The 15,210-nt window shown below is 41.1% G+C and overlaps 1 pseudogene across 1 annotated transcript in view; it reads left to right on the top strand.

Annotated features, from left to right (window-relative positions):
- The window catches only part of LOC147712644 (cytochrome P450 2G1-like), a 199,504-nt pseudogene extending 186,552 nt beyond the window's left edge, over positions 1-12,952 (top strand). Inside the window, exons 5-6 of the transcript XR_015295596.1 lie at positions 12,624-12,800; positions 12,935-12,952. The product of XR_015295596.1 is annotated as a cytochrome P450 2G1-like (transcript). The remainder of the gene's footprint in view (positions 1-12,623; positions 12,801-12,934) is intronic.
- Positions 12,953-15,210: the final 2,258 nt, after the last annotated feature.

The raw sequence follows: 15,210 nt of genomic DNA, 5'->3' as shown, positions 1-15,210 counted from the left end.
ACAGACACCTAACCATTACATATGATTTGTGTTTTGGAATGCTTTGCTGCTACTGTCCATGTTTTTAGGTTAAGCCTGGAAAGTGCATGTGCTGCTCTGCAACACATGCTGTATTCAGGTAGGAACTTGAAGCTCCGCCCATCTTTTCAATTGGCTGTTGTGACTGTCCTTCCCAAATGTTAACTTTTGATTTGTTAATAGGCTTATGAGTCCTTCCTTAGTACCTCCCTGTCTTCTTTTGTAACCTACCAAAAGGACTGGACCTTTTATGTGTGTCCATACGGTATTGCTTGCATTGGCTCTTCGGGAGAAGTCTTTGCCTAAATAATCTAAAGAGCACTGGTGGGACGTCAGCTTTGGCAATGGAGGCTCCTTTTTTTTAACTTGCAGTGCGCTATGCTCGCTTTCAATTTCACAATGGAACGTGTGGTTTAGTCAGCGTCCTATAAGGTGCTGTCACTTCAATAGTGGCCACGCCCCTTTCTTTAGACAAGCTGGGTCTAAAGAAAGGAACGCGGCCGTCATTAATCTGAAATCATGGCATGAGGTGCTTTTCCCAAAATTTCATTTGCGCTGCAATAGGTGTCACATTTGCGAGAGTTTAAGCTATTGGCATTGTCATTTACAATGCCAATAGCTCAAACTATCTGAAATGCGAGACCTAAGGCATTGCGAAGGCTTGTTTTAAAATGTGCTTCATTTTTGCTTTCTTAACGGCAGAATGCAATCAGTTTGTTTACAGGGTTTTACATTTAGTTGTGAGTTGAAAAAAAAACAATACTTCAGTGCCTGTACTCCATAAAGATTGTCACCTCAATCACTTTTTGAACTCCTCTGACTTTGCAGTTAGAGAAAGAAGAGTAAACACCAATCCCATGTTACATGAATAAGCAGCAGTTTCTCAAAAGACAGCCTGACAATTTAAAGGCATTTTATGTATTGCTCGGACTTTCCCGAGCTACCAAAAATCAGCTCATGACCCACCAATGGGTCACGAACGACGATTTGGGAAACACTGTAAAATGTAAATTAGATGCCAAACATCAGCACAAAGCATTAATCTTTACTGTCTGAATGAAACACGGTTCAATGAATCATGCCTGCCTACCGTCCTATTGATCAATGATGGTGGAGTGGTGGTCATACACAAACACTCTCACAATGTAAATGTCTCTCTTCTGAATCCCATACACTTTTCCCCTGCATGGCATTAGAACTATAAAGCTGTAACTCGGACCCACCGAGATCTACCTGCTTGGAATCTATATGACCTTTCTGAACCAAGTTATAGAACTATCACATAATCACTACATTCTTTCTACAATATCCTTTTGTTCTGTAAGAGAGTGAATTATTATTTAAGGTGGACGGTTGCCCACCTCAGGTGATAACACCAGCTTACCGTGGTGAACACCAAAGTCATCATTTCGTAAATATGGTACAGAGTAGATAGGCATAAATTAGGGCAATGTGGAAAGTATGCATGCAGTAACAAAACAGGATTAAAGTGAAAAGATTAAAAGGGAGAAATCCCAAACTGAATTAGAAAAATAGATTAAAATGTAATAAACACAATCACACCAAGCCTGACGGCTTCCCTGTGCTGAGATGTGTGTTGCTCCAGGTGTGGAGAAGGGGACTTCTCCCTTCACAGAATAACCAAAGCCTTCACGAGCTTCAAATGATGTCTACCTTGTCACTGGCAGATGAAGTTCACACCTAGGCCAGCCTCTCTTTTTTCTTTCTAGTTAGTCTGGCTCCAAACAAAGAGGGAGGGGAGGGGAGGAACTGGAAGAATTGTTATAGAAGCTGTACCTAAATTTGCCCTCAACCCACAGGTTGGAAATAAGCATAAATGTTGACCCCACTGACCTCTCCTCAGAATACTCCAAGACCTGTGAAGAATCAGAATAATACCTGCCATGCTGTCTGATGATCCTGAATGAAGACTACACCTGCTTGCTTTGATCCCAGGACCCCTAAAGTGACTTCAAGTGATAGTTGTCTAACCTACTGTTTAAGCTACAGGGACACAACAGTCGTTCAGAGGCCTCTCTGCTTGCAACTAATTTTGATCCCACCTAGTGCAGCCAGATACATACAGTCAGCCTTTTGTGCTTTTTAGGCGTATTTTTAATTTAAACTTTAAAAATCCATGTCTCCTGTTCTACTTCTAAGATTTCTGCCATTTTTGTGTCATGTTATTTCCTAAAAGGTTCTAAATTGTTTTGGTCTACTGGTTGAGTGCCTGCATAAATATTTTACACATTGCCTCTAAGTTATATTTGACTCCGTTGCGCCAAGCTACCAGAGGGTTAAGTACAGGTGTATTTAATGGCTGCAGTGGATTCAGCCTGATGAGGACTGTGAATATTGTTTGAGGTGAGTTCTCACCCCCTTCAACTAATACTCCAGTTTCCTACACCCGGTTAGATAATTATTTTGATAACATGTGCAATGCCAGCCTCTGCTTGCTCTGTAAGCTTGCACTGAGGAGTTTGAGGGCAAACTATGTTTGGTTTCACTGTAATTTTCATTAGGTGTGCTCCTTCAATCACACTATTTCTTGAACCGTGAAACACTATACTACCTCCTCTTTTAAACTCTGTCTCATATCAGGAGGCAGAACATCTTTTGTGAGAACTGGGATTTTAATGAACTTTTGATTCTAGTGATCGCATTTTAAATTCAAAGTCTTCATGTTGCATTTAAATTGCTACACCATCTGCTGTACATTAAATCACACAATTTAATTTGCAAAGAACCTCTCTCCCTAAAAGGTTTACAGGAATCAAGTTGCATATAAAATCACGTTCGTTCTTCGTGGGCCAATTTTAACAGAAACATTTGCTGGGAGATGATTTATGATTTGTATGTTACTGAAACCAACAACTTGGATTTGTCTTCCCACGAGGGGTAGGTTTAGAATCTCCATGAGTTGAACCTTTTAGCAGATAGCTCCTGTATCCATCAGCAATGATGCTGATTGACCATTCACCTCACCTTCCACATATAGGCCACTGTGGTCTACTTTTAGTACTACACCAAGCATACCATCCTCTCTCCCCTCAAGCACCATCAAGAATGTATAGCAATTCCTGAAAACTGCAGAGATGACTCTTCAAATTTCTGGAGCACAGTAATGGGAACTGGGTCCCTAGGAGAACCGGATCTAAGACTGTCCACAATTCACCTAAAGGAATTAATATCTAAGGGCACCCAAGTTTCTAGATTGCTAATGGGAGTCAAGAATAATCTGACCTGAGGTTCCACAGTTTTAATTGACTGAGTGGAGTTCTTCATTTGCTGTTGTCCATTTGCCGGTTGGGATTCAAGAAGTGTGGAATATATACTTTCGACTTTATTAAGAAAGAACATAGCAAGATCATTACATTGTGATTCAGTGAGATCCAGGGATTTAGGTGGGCAAGCTGCGCCCAATAGTTCTTTAACAAGCTTGAACAATGTCTTGGTGTTGTTCTGTGCCTTAGAAATAGTAGAGAGCGATACCAAAGGGGATGATGGACGGAGCATGGGAGCAAATCAAACACTCAACCCCAGTCAACTGATCTGGGTTAAATCCATCATCATTATTTAGCTCACTTCACCATCCCAGTTCAGACATAGCCATATGCAAATCAGTCTGACGCTATGCCTCATGGGAACAGTCCAGTCCGAACTGCCAAGCCATGTCTTACTTGAACCAGAAAAAAGCATCTTGGGACCGGTTTCTGGCTAATCAGCCGTCATCAGCCGTCATCAGCCAGGCAAGCTTGAATCCAGTGGCAAAGTCAGCAAGGGGCCCATATCTGGGCATACCCTATCAACTTAGGGCGAACAAAGCGATACCAATGAGGATAATGGACGGGGCATAGGAGCAAATCAAACACTCACCCCCAGTCAACTGATCTGGGTTTAATCCATCATCATTCTTTAGCTAACTTCACCACCCCAGTTCAGACATGGCCAAATGCAAATCAGTCTGATCCTGTGCCTCATGGGAACAGTCCAGCCCGAACTGCCAAGCCATGTCTTTCTTAAACCGGAAAAAAGCATCCTGGGGCCTGTTTCTAGCTAATCAGTCGCCATCAGCCAGGCTAGCTTGAATCCAGTGCAAAGAAAGCAAGGGACGCACGTCTGGGCATACCCTGCCGCCTTAGGGCGAACAAAGCGAAACCAAAGGGGACAAGGGAAAGCACTAGACCCTGATGGTACACCGGGTGATGAATACATTCACAATAAAGAAAACTGGGCTAAATACATTCTAGTGCTGCCCAAGGGGATACAAATTCCTCACCTCACTGCAGGCTGGATTTAGTGAAAAATCCAGCACTATAGATCAGTTTATGCTTCCATGTTGGAAGAACATGCTAATCGGCAAGGATACTTATATATGACAATTTGTCAATTGGAAGTCCGCTTTCGATCTGGTATCCCACCAGAAGCTGTGGCAGGTTCTACAGGATATGGGGTTGTCCTCAAATATTCTATCTATTGTTATATGTCTTCACAATGACAACATTACCAGAATAAGGTTGGGTGAGCAGGTACAAATTACAAACTCAATTGCTGCTACCAAGGGCATCTGCTAAGGCTGTGTTCTGGCTCTTTAACCTGTTGTCTTTGTATTTGAATAATATTGTTCAGTTCCTCTCACTGCACACCACTGATGCCTGTTCTTTTGCCAAAGTAAAAATACCTAGCCTACTTTTTGACAATGGCACCCTATTAGTGTCCCAAACCTTAAGCAGATTAAAGCATTTGCTGAACCACTTTGAAAAAATCTCCAATTTGCGTGGCTTAGTAGAAAATTCAGCTAAAACTTAGTACATAACTATAAACCAGCTCAGAACGTATTAAGGGAGGATAATGCTGGGAGGAGCTGAGCTCTAAAAAGTAGACACTTTTGACTATCTAGGAATCAAGTTAACATCTAAAATGTCATGGAAAATGTCTGTTGGTAAAATGATCCTAGAACACAAGCAAGTCATGGGCACCATACTAAAAGAACTCTAAGTAATCACAAAGTATGACAGTTGCTCCAGCCCTGCAGCTTTATGAAAGTTATGGAAGTTTAGGGCTTCCAAAACTTATCAGACGTGACTTAATCCCAAAATATGGTTCTAAGAAATCTAGCCCTCTTCCTCTCCTCTTGTACACTGACATACTTGCTAAAACTGGATATGGGGAGTAAACTGATCTTAGATAATGTGAGAGTTAGATCCTTCTTGTTTTAAGGAGAGTGAGAGCTACATCGCACTTAGCTGCCTCATTAATATAAAAAAAAGTTGAACTGTCTGGGTTTGCATGAGTTATGGGTTACCTCTACAACTGAGCGATTCCCTTCCAAAGAGAAAATGAAAGAACTTTACTAGGCATGGATAGCACAGAAGGCCACTTATCACAAAACCAAGGGCCCGTTGTCAAGCAAGTTTTCCGAATTGAAGTCTATAAGTACCCTTGAGCACTATCTTAACTTGATTACTGCTCCAATAGACAGAAAATTATATATATCGTGCCCCCCACTTTCTCCATTCCCTCCTCATTTTATGAGGCTAATATGGGATAGATGAAGCCCAATACATAGGGATCTCTTCTCTACTTCATTGCAATAAGGGAAAGTCCCTTCTTCCTGGAAAAGTGCAACTGTCATCCCTCTCCTTAGGAAACTGAATGTGGAGCGAGAAATCCTTTCTAACTTCAGGCCCATCTCTTTGCTACTAGGGACGTTTGGATTGATCACAAAGGGAGATCGACTGTCCATATAACTGCAATGCAGGCAGTTGCTCGTAGCCTGGAGGGGGCCTTTATAAGAACAAAGAGAGCTCTCCATTCCCCGGACTTTGCCCCACTAATAAAACTCATTGCTACAAAATTCCTTCCTACAATAACCTTCGGCGCAATAATCTTTAAAGACAAAATTATCAATTGGTTAGATAGAGCTCACTTTTCATGTTTCCGTAGGGTATTCCAACAGCCAAACTCGACCTCTCATGCCCAAATCCGAAAGGAATTTTCTTTATCTTCCCAGCGATGGATCATGAGCGCAAGTTTCATTGCTTACAGTCTAAATACGAAACTAGCTAGCGCCCACACTTTAAAGAGCTGTATATGGTCATTGCTTACAAACCCTGATACATCGTGGAATGAATATTTGATCTTTTGTCTTGAAACGCTAAAAGCAAAGGATATATGGTCAACTTCACTGCCCATTGAGGCGAAATCGAAGCTTTTTACCAAACAAGCAAACATTCTTTCCAATGACCATGACGCACAACTAGTATTAAAGCTCTTCCATGGCACCTGGCCCTCCAAACTTTATGCCCCAAAAATATTACCGCTCTATCTTACATCTCCCATGAAACCTCATGTAAAACACCAATTAATGAGACTACGTTTTGGCATAATTCCACTGATGGCATATAAGTTTGGCCAAGGGTACAAGAAAGCTGCCTCCACCCAATGCTGCTTCTGCAACCAGGAAGAGGAAAACCTGATTCACATCTTGTGCATTTGTAGATGCTTACTAGCCCAAAGAACTTTTTGGCTTCGTCCAATTAGGGTCTTTCTTAACATCAGGACATGCCAGGAAGCACTGGACGTATGCATGAGGGGTGACTCACCTTAGATGGCGACGCGCTTTGTAAAATTTATTTCTGAAATTAATTCCCTGATCCCACCAGATGACTAAGACTGAGCTTTAACTCCCCAAAGTGGCACCTTTTCATCCCACGTATTTACTGTCTTTTTATCAGAATTGGAAATTGTCTTTTTTTAACTGTTAGCCACGATTGTGTAAATTGCAATGATTTTAATTAATTGAGCAAATAATCTTTTCCTTACTTACTTTACTTTGCTACTAGGGACTCTAAGATTATTTAAAAGCTTGTAAAAACCCAACTTTCGTTATACCTGCACTCCTTCAATCCCCTCCACCCCTCATAATTAGGCTTCAAGGCTCATCATACCACGGAGACAGTGCTGATAGAAATAACAAACTCCATCAAATTTACACTGCCCTAATTTTTTCAGCCCTTTCCATTGCATTTGACACAATCTCTCATGAGATCCTGTTACAACGCCTTGCCACTATTGGAGTGGAGGCGACGGCCATACCCACTACAGTAACCAATTGCACTGGCTACGGTCATGAAAGACCTGTGCGTTCACAGTCTGTCCTGTTGCTGGTTATTCCTTTCACCAAAAAGAAGGAGTGGGGCATGTCTGCTTGCTCTCATTTGGCAGTCAAGTACTGGAATGAGCTCCCTCTTCCACTCAGATGTATCTCAGAGAAAAACATATTTAGAAAGCAACTGAAAACGCATTTGTTTAAATTGTAGGGTGGTTGATGTTCATCTTTGTTTGGCCATCTTCTGTAGCACCGGGACCCTCTCTACTAGCTGCACTATAGAAATTCACTCGCTCATCCATTCATAAATAATTTGGGTTGGGATCATTAGGATAATTGCCACTAAATGTTCATAGCCAAATGAAAAACTTCATCCACACCATCCCCGACATGCCCAGTTTGATATGCTCATAAAAAAAACTGTAGCTCATGTATTATTTACTTGCAAAGATCAAACACAACCAAGACTCACTTGGATCACACTAGTTTGTTACCAAATTGCTAAACAGCACTAATCAATGGCTTTAGGAATACTAAGATCAGATCCTAGACCATCATATGGTTGTTCCATTGCCATATTCCAACGATAAATGTAGATTATGAGGTGAAACGTTTTATCACATCATACTTGACTTAACTTTTTGGCAACAATTCCCTATTGCTTATATAGCTGACGTAAGAGAGGTTCTACAGCCTAATTCATGAAGCTGAATTCGGCTCGCAAAGGGCCAGATTCTGAGAATCTGGCCCTTTGCGAGTAAGATTTTTGCATTTGGGATTCATCATCCCAAATGCAAAAATCGGTAATTGCGTTTTCGCAAATTTGCGACGGATTACATTTAAGGAATCTCTATTTGAGATTCCTTAAATGCAATTCATCATCCATTTAAAAATTGGGAAATCGCAATTTCGGGCCGCTATTTACCGCGAGGTCAAACCTCGTGGTAAATAGCGATAACTCAGAAAAATGCTTTTAAAAGCATTTTTCTGAGTTGCATGTTGCACATACACATGTCCTTTGGACATGTGTGTGCGCAACCCCTGTTCATATTAGCATTTAAGGGGTGCTACAGGGTGTCCTCTGGACACCCCTGGCACCCTTTCAATCGCTATCTTATTTGCGATTAGCTAATTGAAAATCGCAAATAAGGAATACTCCCCATTCATTCCTATGGGCCTTTTGGCCCATATGAATGAATGGGTCGTTATTCCTTATTTGCGATTAGCAATTTGCTAATCGCAAATAAGGAATTAGTAGGAATCGCATTTTTTTTGCATATTCCTACATGAATCCAGTATTGCGAGTTCTTAATAGCGATTCGCTATGAATCGCTATTAGGGGCTCGCAAAACGGGAGCATGATGAATCAGGCTGTTAGTACACTATTAGGTTTAGCGAGTCTTGACAGCTTAGCGATTTATGAGATTTCCCCAATTCCACTAAACTTTATCATTAAATACGGAAGGGACAGCAGCTTATAATGACTGGCAGCAGTCCCCTTGAAGCACACTGGTGGAGTTGAAGTCACTATAATTCTTGATCCTAAATACTTGATTATTTTAGCTAAAAATATTACTGTTATTGCTCACCATTGTAGTAATCGACAGCAGTTGGCTATGTGCAGCATTGGTGGGCTGCAGAACCTGACCTTTAGCTATGCCCTAGGGCCAACCCACTGCAGGTAGCCAATCCACTTCGCACAGGGCCTGAGGTTGTATGTAGAATGTTAAGAACCTTCATTGTGCGCTTTGGCTGCAATGCCTTGCAGCCAACTCACTGCAGCCAGATGTTTAGTTGAGCGCACATTGGGTTGACCACATAGCATGGCTCTAGATGCAGATAACTAACCCATTATTTTATGTGTGTATTATGTTTTACCCATGAGATGTGGTCATGGAAAGCCACACCACATCCCACATGGCCTTTTACGTTGCGGGCAATGTGTTTGTCACAGGACCTGACTTTTGGCTAGGTCTTGTGGCGTACCCACAATGGGAAGAAAAGATATGCTAACCATATGCCACATAACAAACATGCATGGCACAAATTAGTTATGTTGTACGAGAAACTAGTTATCGCCATTTTAAATGTTTGTGAAGGGCAGTTAAAGAATACTTGAGAGAGAACAAACACATCTATGTCGATCTGATCCAAGAACCAGGCCTTGCCAATTCCCAAAAATATCAAATAGAAAGGAAGTGGTGCAGTTTCTGTTTTAAAAAATGTCTTTGCCATTATACCGTTTGATTGCAAAAACGTTAGCAAACACAGAAATAGATACAAATAAAAATGCAAAGTATACAAAACACACACCAAACGGTATAAATCTCCTATCACACAATAGGAGAGGGGACCATATGGAATTTAAATTGATACAAACAAGTTTCCACAATTTTTGTGTTTGTGAACACTTGACAAGCACAATTGCATACATATAAACAGACGAATACACAAGAAATAAACAGAAAACATACTCCACCATAAATACAAGTACTTCAGCAAACACAGAAGGAGGCATAAATAATGTAAATTGCCACTTAATAAGTTTGCATCATTATTAATGTTTGCAAAGACATATCAGAAAACACACAGAACTATACTCAGACATACACTCCTACATATACCACAAAAGGTACAAAGTTCCCCGGGGGAAAGGTAAAATGTGTGTGTGTAGAGGAGGAGAGCATAGGTAGTAAACAGGGTGTTCCCTTGTTAGAACTAGAAGACCTCACACACCCAGGAAAGCTAGATGTCATGCTTCATCATTGGTCTCCTGCTCCTCGTCAGACTGGCGCTGCAATGTCCGACGGGCGCCATATAGGCGCTCTTTGTTGGAGTTCTTTTGTTCCAGCCAATGGTTGAGGGCATGCGAAGGGTCTAGTGAAGGTGTAGTCGTGAGGGAGTGGTGGTTTAAAAAAGGTGAGTCAGTCCACAAGGACCTTTATTCACGTGGCTGACTCCCTTGATTAAAATGGTGGGAGGCGAGATAGGGACTGCAAGGGGCTCAGCGGACTATCTCAACCCTTTAATTAGGTTGACCTGTTTCTTGCCCAACTGGCAATTCTTCAGGACCTCAGGTGCTCAGTACTACACGGTGATAAAAAACAACAAAGAAAAGGAAGGAATAAAGATACAACCTCTCTGGGTCAGCAAGGGTGCAGGCCAGAAGGTCCTACTCTAGCGGGATGACCCTAGGAGTGTCCCTAATGGGCCCCGCAGTCTGTTCCCGTGGGGCTGCACAATGAGGAACGATGCCTCTAGTGCGAGCAGCCAGGGCTCGAGAACCTACCCACACGCGTCGCGATGCTAAGAGCATTAGCTCGGTAATGCATGAATATCGCTGACTTTTCAGCGATATTCATGCATTGCGGACGATTTTTGTCACATTTGCGATAAACCTTGGTAATACCAAGGTTTATTTGCGATAAAAATTGCCGCAGCTCAGCAGTAAATTTTTGTCTCTAACCAAGCAATAGCGGTAATTATCCTGAAAAATATTACATTTCTTAAGAGACGTAGTACCATGCCAGGAACCAACCATCTTTTTTTAACATCTGTCAATGCATTCATTTACATTTTCTAACATTTTCAGTTTTTCTGTCACAACTGGAGAGTCAGGCACTATTCACAAATTCATGAGACACATTGAACACTAATTCTTACTTAGAATTGATTCTGAAATTACTCAATGGCTAATTGTTGACACCAAGATAAGGTACTAATTTTGGGGCATATTATCAAGGGGGTTTATCTCCGCTTTTTTGGCTTTAAAAGCCAAGAAAGCGGAGATAAAATTATCTCCCTATTACCTAGCTGTCGCTAACACCAGTTAGCGACAGCTAGTAGGAGATAGCGACCATCTTGGGCCCCGCTTTGCATGTCTGTGATATTTATCACTAATGACATGCAAAGTGGGCGTGCCAAGGTGTTAGCGACTGGAAACAGTCGCTAACATCGCTATCTCCTATAACCAACTTTTGGAGATATTCGCGCTAAGCGCAAATATCTCCAAAACCTAACACCTGTCCTGAGCAGTTCTTAGCCATGTTATCCAATGTTAGGTGGATAACATGGCTAAGAGCATTAGCTCGGTAATGCATGAATATCGCTGACTTTTCAGCGATATTCATGCATTTCGACCGATTTTTATCGCTTAGGAGATAAACCGTGATAATAGCAAGGTTCCTAAGCGATAAAAATCGCCGCAGCTCAGCGATAAAAATTTTGCCGCTAAACCAACATAGCGATAATTATCGTTAGTTGTTGGTAATATGCCCCAAAATGATTTGAAATTCCATAAATAGGAGCCCCATTTATCAGCTCCTCCTCCTGTAAGCTCCAAATCCAACTTACTGAGTTGCTAAGGTTGAAACCCACAGAGAGAAACGCTAGAACATAGAATTTAATATGAAAGAAAACATGCACTGTAAGAGGTATGTGAATATGTTAACAATATAAAGGTAGGACTACATTTATTACTCTACACGTATGCTGGTAAAACTTTGGACAGGACAGATCAAAAGCATGCAGGACTGGTAATATGTTAGTTATTTGATGATGTCCACAAATACAATACACGTCATTGTTTACAAAAGCAAAGGTAATGTCAGAATTCCTTCTAAAATAAGTCTGCGTCTAACTTCATGTCACACACAACAGCATACTGACCATACTGAATGAAGCACTTCATTCATATGAAAAGCAGCAAATGCGTAGTGCCACTACAAATTAGGTACTAACACTTACTGACACTTGTGTTCTCATTACTGTGATTACCAGATGCCTATTCTGTGGAGGACACATCAGTGAAGATTAGTATTTTGTCATTTCTGAATATTAAGCTGACTTCCCATAAATAATTGTAAAGTTGTGCGTTCTATTGAATGTGAAATACTGTGTACATTTCTTTACCCTTTTGTGCTGTCAAATGGCTTAAATGTTCCAAAACATTTTTCAAAGTAATTCCCAATTTATTTGTGTTTGATGTTCACAAAACTTGAATAAATGTTTGCAAACATCAACTATTGTTTTAAGAAAGAACATTAAACAAACTTTAAAAATATAAAGAAAAGGATAGCTCTAACAAAAACCATTATGTTTGGTGGAGATATGGGTATAGGTGTCATTAAAAGATATGAGTGACAGCACTTTGTAAGTTATGCAGAAAGACAGCATTTCCAACTGCAGTAAAATAGAATCTGTATTGTCATAACCTAAACTGCTATGGTAAATAATGCTGAATTGGTAATCACCAAATTGACGATGCGTCATGCATTCTTCAACTTTTGATTAAAGTCAACAGAGAGACAAACCGTTTTGCATTGAGCAGGGTGGGGAAAAGTATTTTTTTGTGCAATAATGCAGCCAAACACACCCTACTATGTTCATGTGTCATACAAGAGAGAGGTATGTACACACACACACACACCCATGGATAGAGAGTAATTGCAATTGTAATGTAATGATTAATTGATTTTCTCTAACCTTTTTATAGCTTTACAGCATGTACACAGATATTCTGGAATATTTACCTGGACCACACAAGAAAATGCATGGAGTATTGTGTTGTCTTGAAAGGTTTGTTGAAAGAAGAGTAAAAATGAATCAAGACACATTGGATCCGAATTCTCCTCGTGACTATATTGACTGCTTCCTCATAAAAATGGAGGAGGTAAGAAAGCTATTGACTTTGCATTTATATGTATATATGAAATGAGAGTGAGGATAAAAGGATAACAAGTGTGCACATTCATTTCAAACATATTTCTCAAAGTAAAACATAATATTATTCCTGTCTTTTTGCAGTCTGAAATCTCCTGGTAGGTCTAATGATCATACTTCATGCTGCAGGTGCATAGTTCAATGCGACTTTCCAACACAACATTTTTAAGTTTGTTAAGCATACTGTTATCTATGCATGTGTTTGAAAACTAGGAGACAAAACTGATTATTACACAGAATTAAGAGTACTGTCAATAAGCCAAGTCTTCAAACCTTCACTAAAAAGGAACATATCCTGCATCCTAGGCAGCGTTTCCACAGTTTGATCGCTCCCTCCAAAAAAGCCCTGCCACCGGACCAAGTCCAGTTGAATCTGGTTACAGACAGTAGCGACGCATTGGTGGAGCGGAGGGTGTAGACCAGAATACAGCGGGTGAACTTGTTCCTGAGAAATATAGGCTGGGAGTGATGCTCTATGAATGTGGTAGAGGGATTTAAAAAGATCCTCTTCGCCATTGGTTTCCAAAGCAATTAATCCAATGCATTGGATGTTGAGGTGCGCTAAGGAAAACTTAGAGCAAATTTAGCTGCAGCATTTTGAATGCTTTGGAGTGTTTTCCGCAGGCCGAATGATACATACAGGAAGAGAGAATTGCAGTAGTTCAGATGACTCGGAATAGTCGTATGCACTACAACTTGGTGAACTGCCAATGGAAGGAGTGGTATAGTTTTCCTAAAAACCTGTAACAGGAAGCATTTGGAAAACATGGGCCTCATTTATGAGAAATGACGCATCGCTGCGTGAAAGCAGCGATGCGTCACTTCTCAGTGCACACTCCTTGCGACATTCCTGATGCGTCATATTTAATGTATGACGCATCATGTCGCAAGGAGTTACAGATACGTCAGTATTTCTGACGTATCTGTAAGCGCAAAAGTGATGCATTGCTGGAGTGCGTCACAAAAGTGACGCAAATCCAGCAATGCGTCCTTTCACAGGTGGCAAGCTCCATGTGAACGGACCTGCGTCAGTCTTAAGCATGCTGTGAGGCAGGCGCAAGATTTTGATGCAACGGGGTCCTAAAAGTGACGCAGTGAAATCTCATAGATTTCACTGCATCACTTCTACGACCCTTCCTTGCGTCAATACGCCCCCCTTGCATACATTATACCTGGTGCAGGTATATTGTGGCACAGGGGTTTACAAAGTGACGAATCTACCTAGATGCGCCACTTTGTAAATATGGCGCAACAGGGCGCATTTTTTACCCCACTGATGCGTCACAAAAAGTGACGCACCTGCGGCCTAAAAGTGACGCACAGCCTCATAAATGAGGCCCCATATGATTAACTTTTCTTTCCAAGGAAAGATCTGCCTCAAAATAGTAGCCCACAAGTTTTGACATATTTCGATGGGTCAAGAGGCTCAGACCAGTATTAGGGCCAGAGATTGGATAGAGGAGTTGCAAAAGTAGGTTAGGTTCAATCCAGAGCACCACACATTCGTAAGAATGAAACTTTTTTTGCTATTAATATTTGTTATTGTTTTGTCCCTGAAGTAAGCGGGTACATACATTTGCAAAACGATGTTCAGGTAAATATCGTATTTGCACTATCGTTCGTAAAGAAAACAATGAAGAGATCATCCACCCACAGGGTATCTAACATTGTAGTATCTTAACAAGTAAAACTAGAAACATGCCAAAAGTTCCACTATCAGAACTGAGAAATATGACCATCAAGGCAAAACAGAGCTACAATCAGTTAAACGTATTCAGCCTGATTATGAGTGGGTTGGTTCATTTCGACCCATGCTTAAACCAATGATTCCGCATGGGCCTGAAATACGAGTTTGAAGGCATTTAACACCTCTAACAATAATCGGACGTGCTAACTACCTTACCCTTTAATAAAATGCATCAGGTCAAACCTTCAAAATTTAATAGGCAAAAACATGCAATGTTTACCATAGCATGTGGATATAGGTGCATTAAACACCAAAATCTGCTTCTTTTTTCCCGCAAACTTGTAATAGGTACATTTCCATGAGCCAATTGTAGGAAGTTGCCTTACAATGTCAGAGATGACTTTGTTTAACAACTGTCAGGTTTGTTGTGCACCAATGGTGCAGTCGCGGAAGCCAATTCTGGGTAAGAGGTGACATCGGGAAGTAGCTCAGTTGCAACATTCGGGGTCTGCACAATCCCTGCGTGTGTGCACAATTGTGCCCAAATCTCCTTCCAGTATGTCCAGTAACGGGCATTGCAGGAGTATATGCACCATGTCACCACCTGCTGCCTTGAATTCTAACAAGAGGTATAAGTGGAGATCTCTGCTTCGTGTAATCTTTGTGGGGACCA

The sequence above is a fragment of the Lissotriton vulgaris genome, chromosome 5 (assembly GCF_964263255.1).
Source record: "Lissotriton vulgaris chromosome 5, aLisVul1.2, whole genome shotgun sequence".
Classification (NCBI taxonomy): Eukaryota; Metazoa; Chordata; class Amphibia; order Caudata; family Salamandridae; genus Lissotriton; species Lissotriton vulgaris.
The sequence above is the reverse complement of the archived record's forward strand: the minus strand, read 5'-3'. Positions and strand labels throughout refer to the sequence as shown.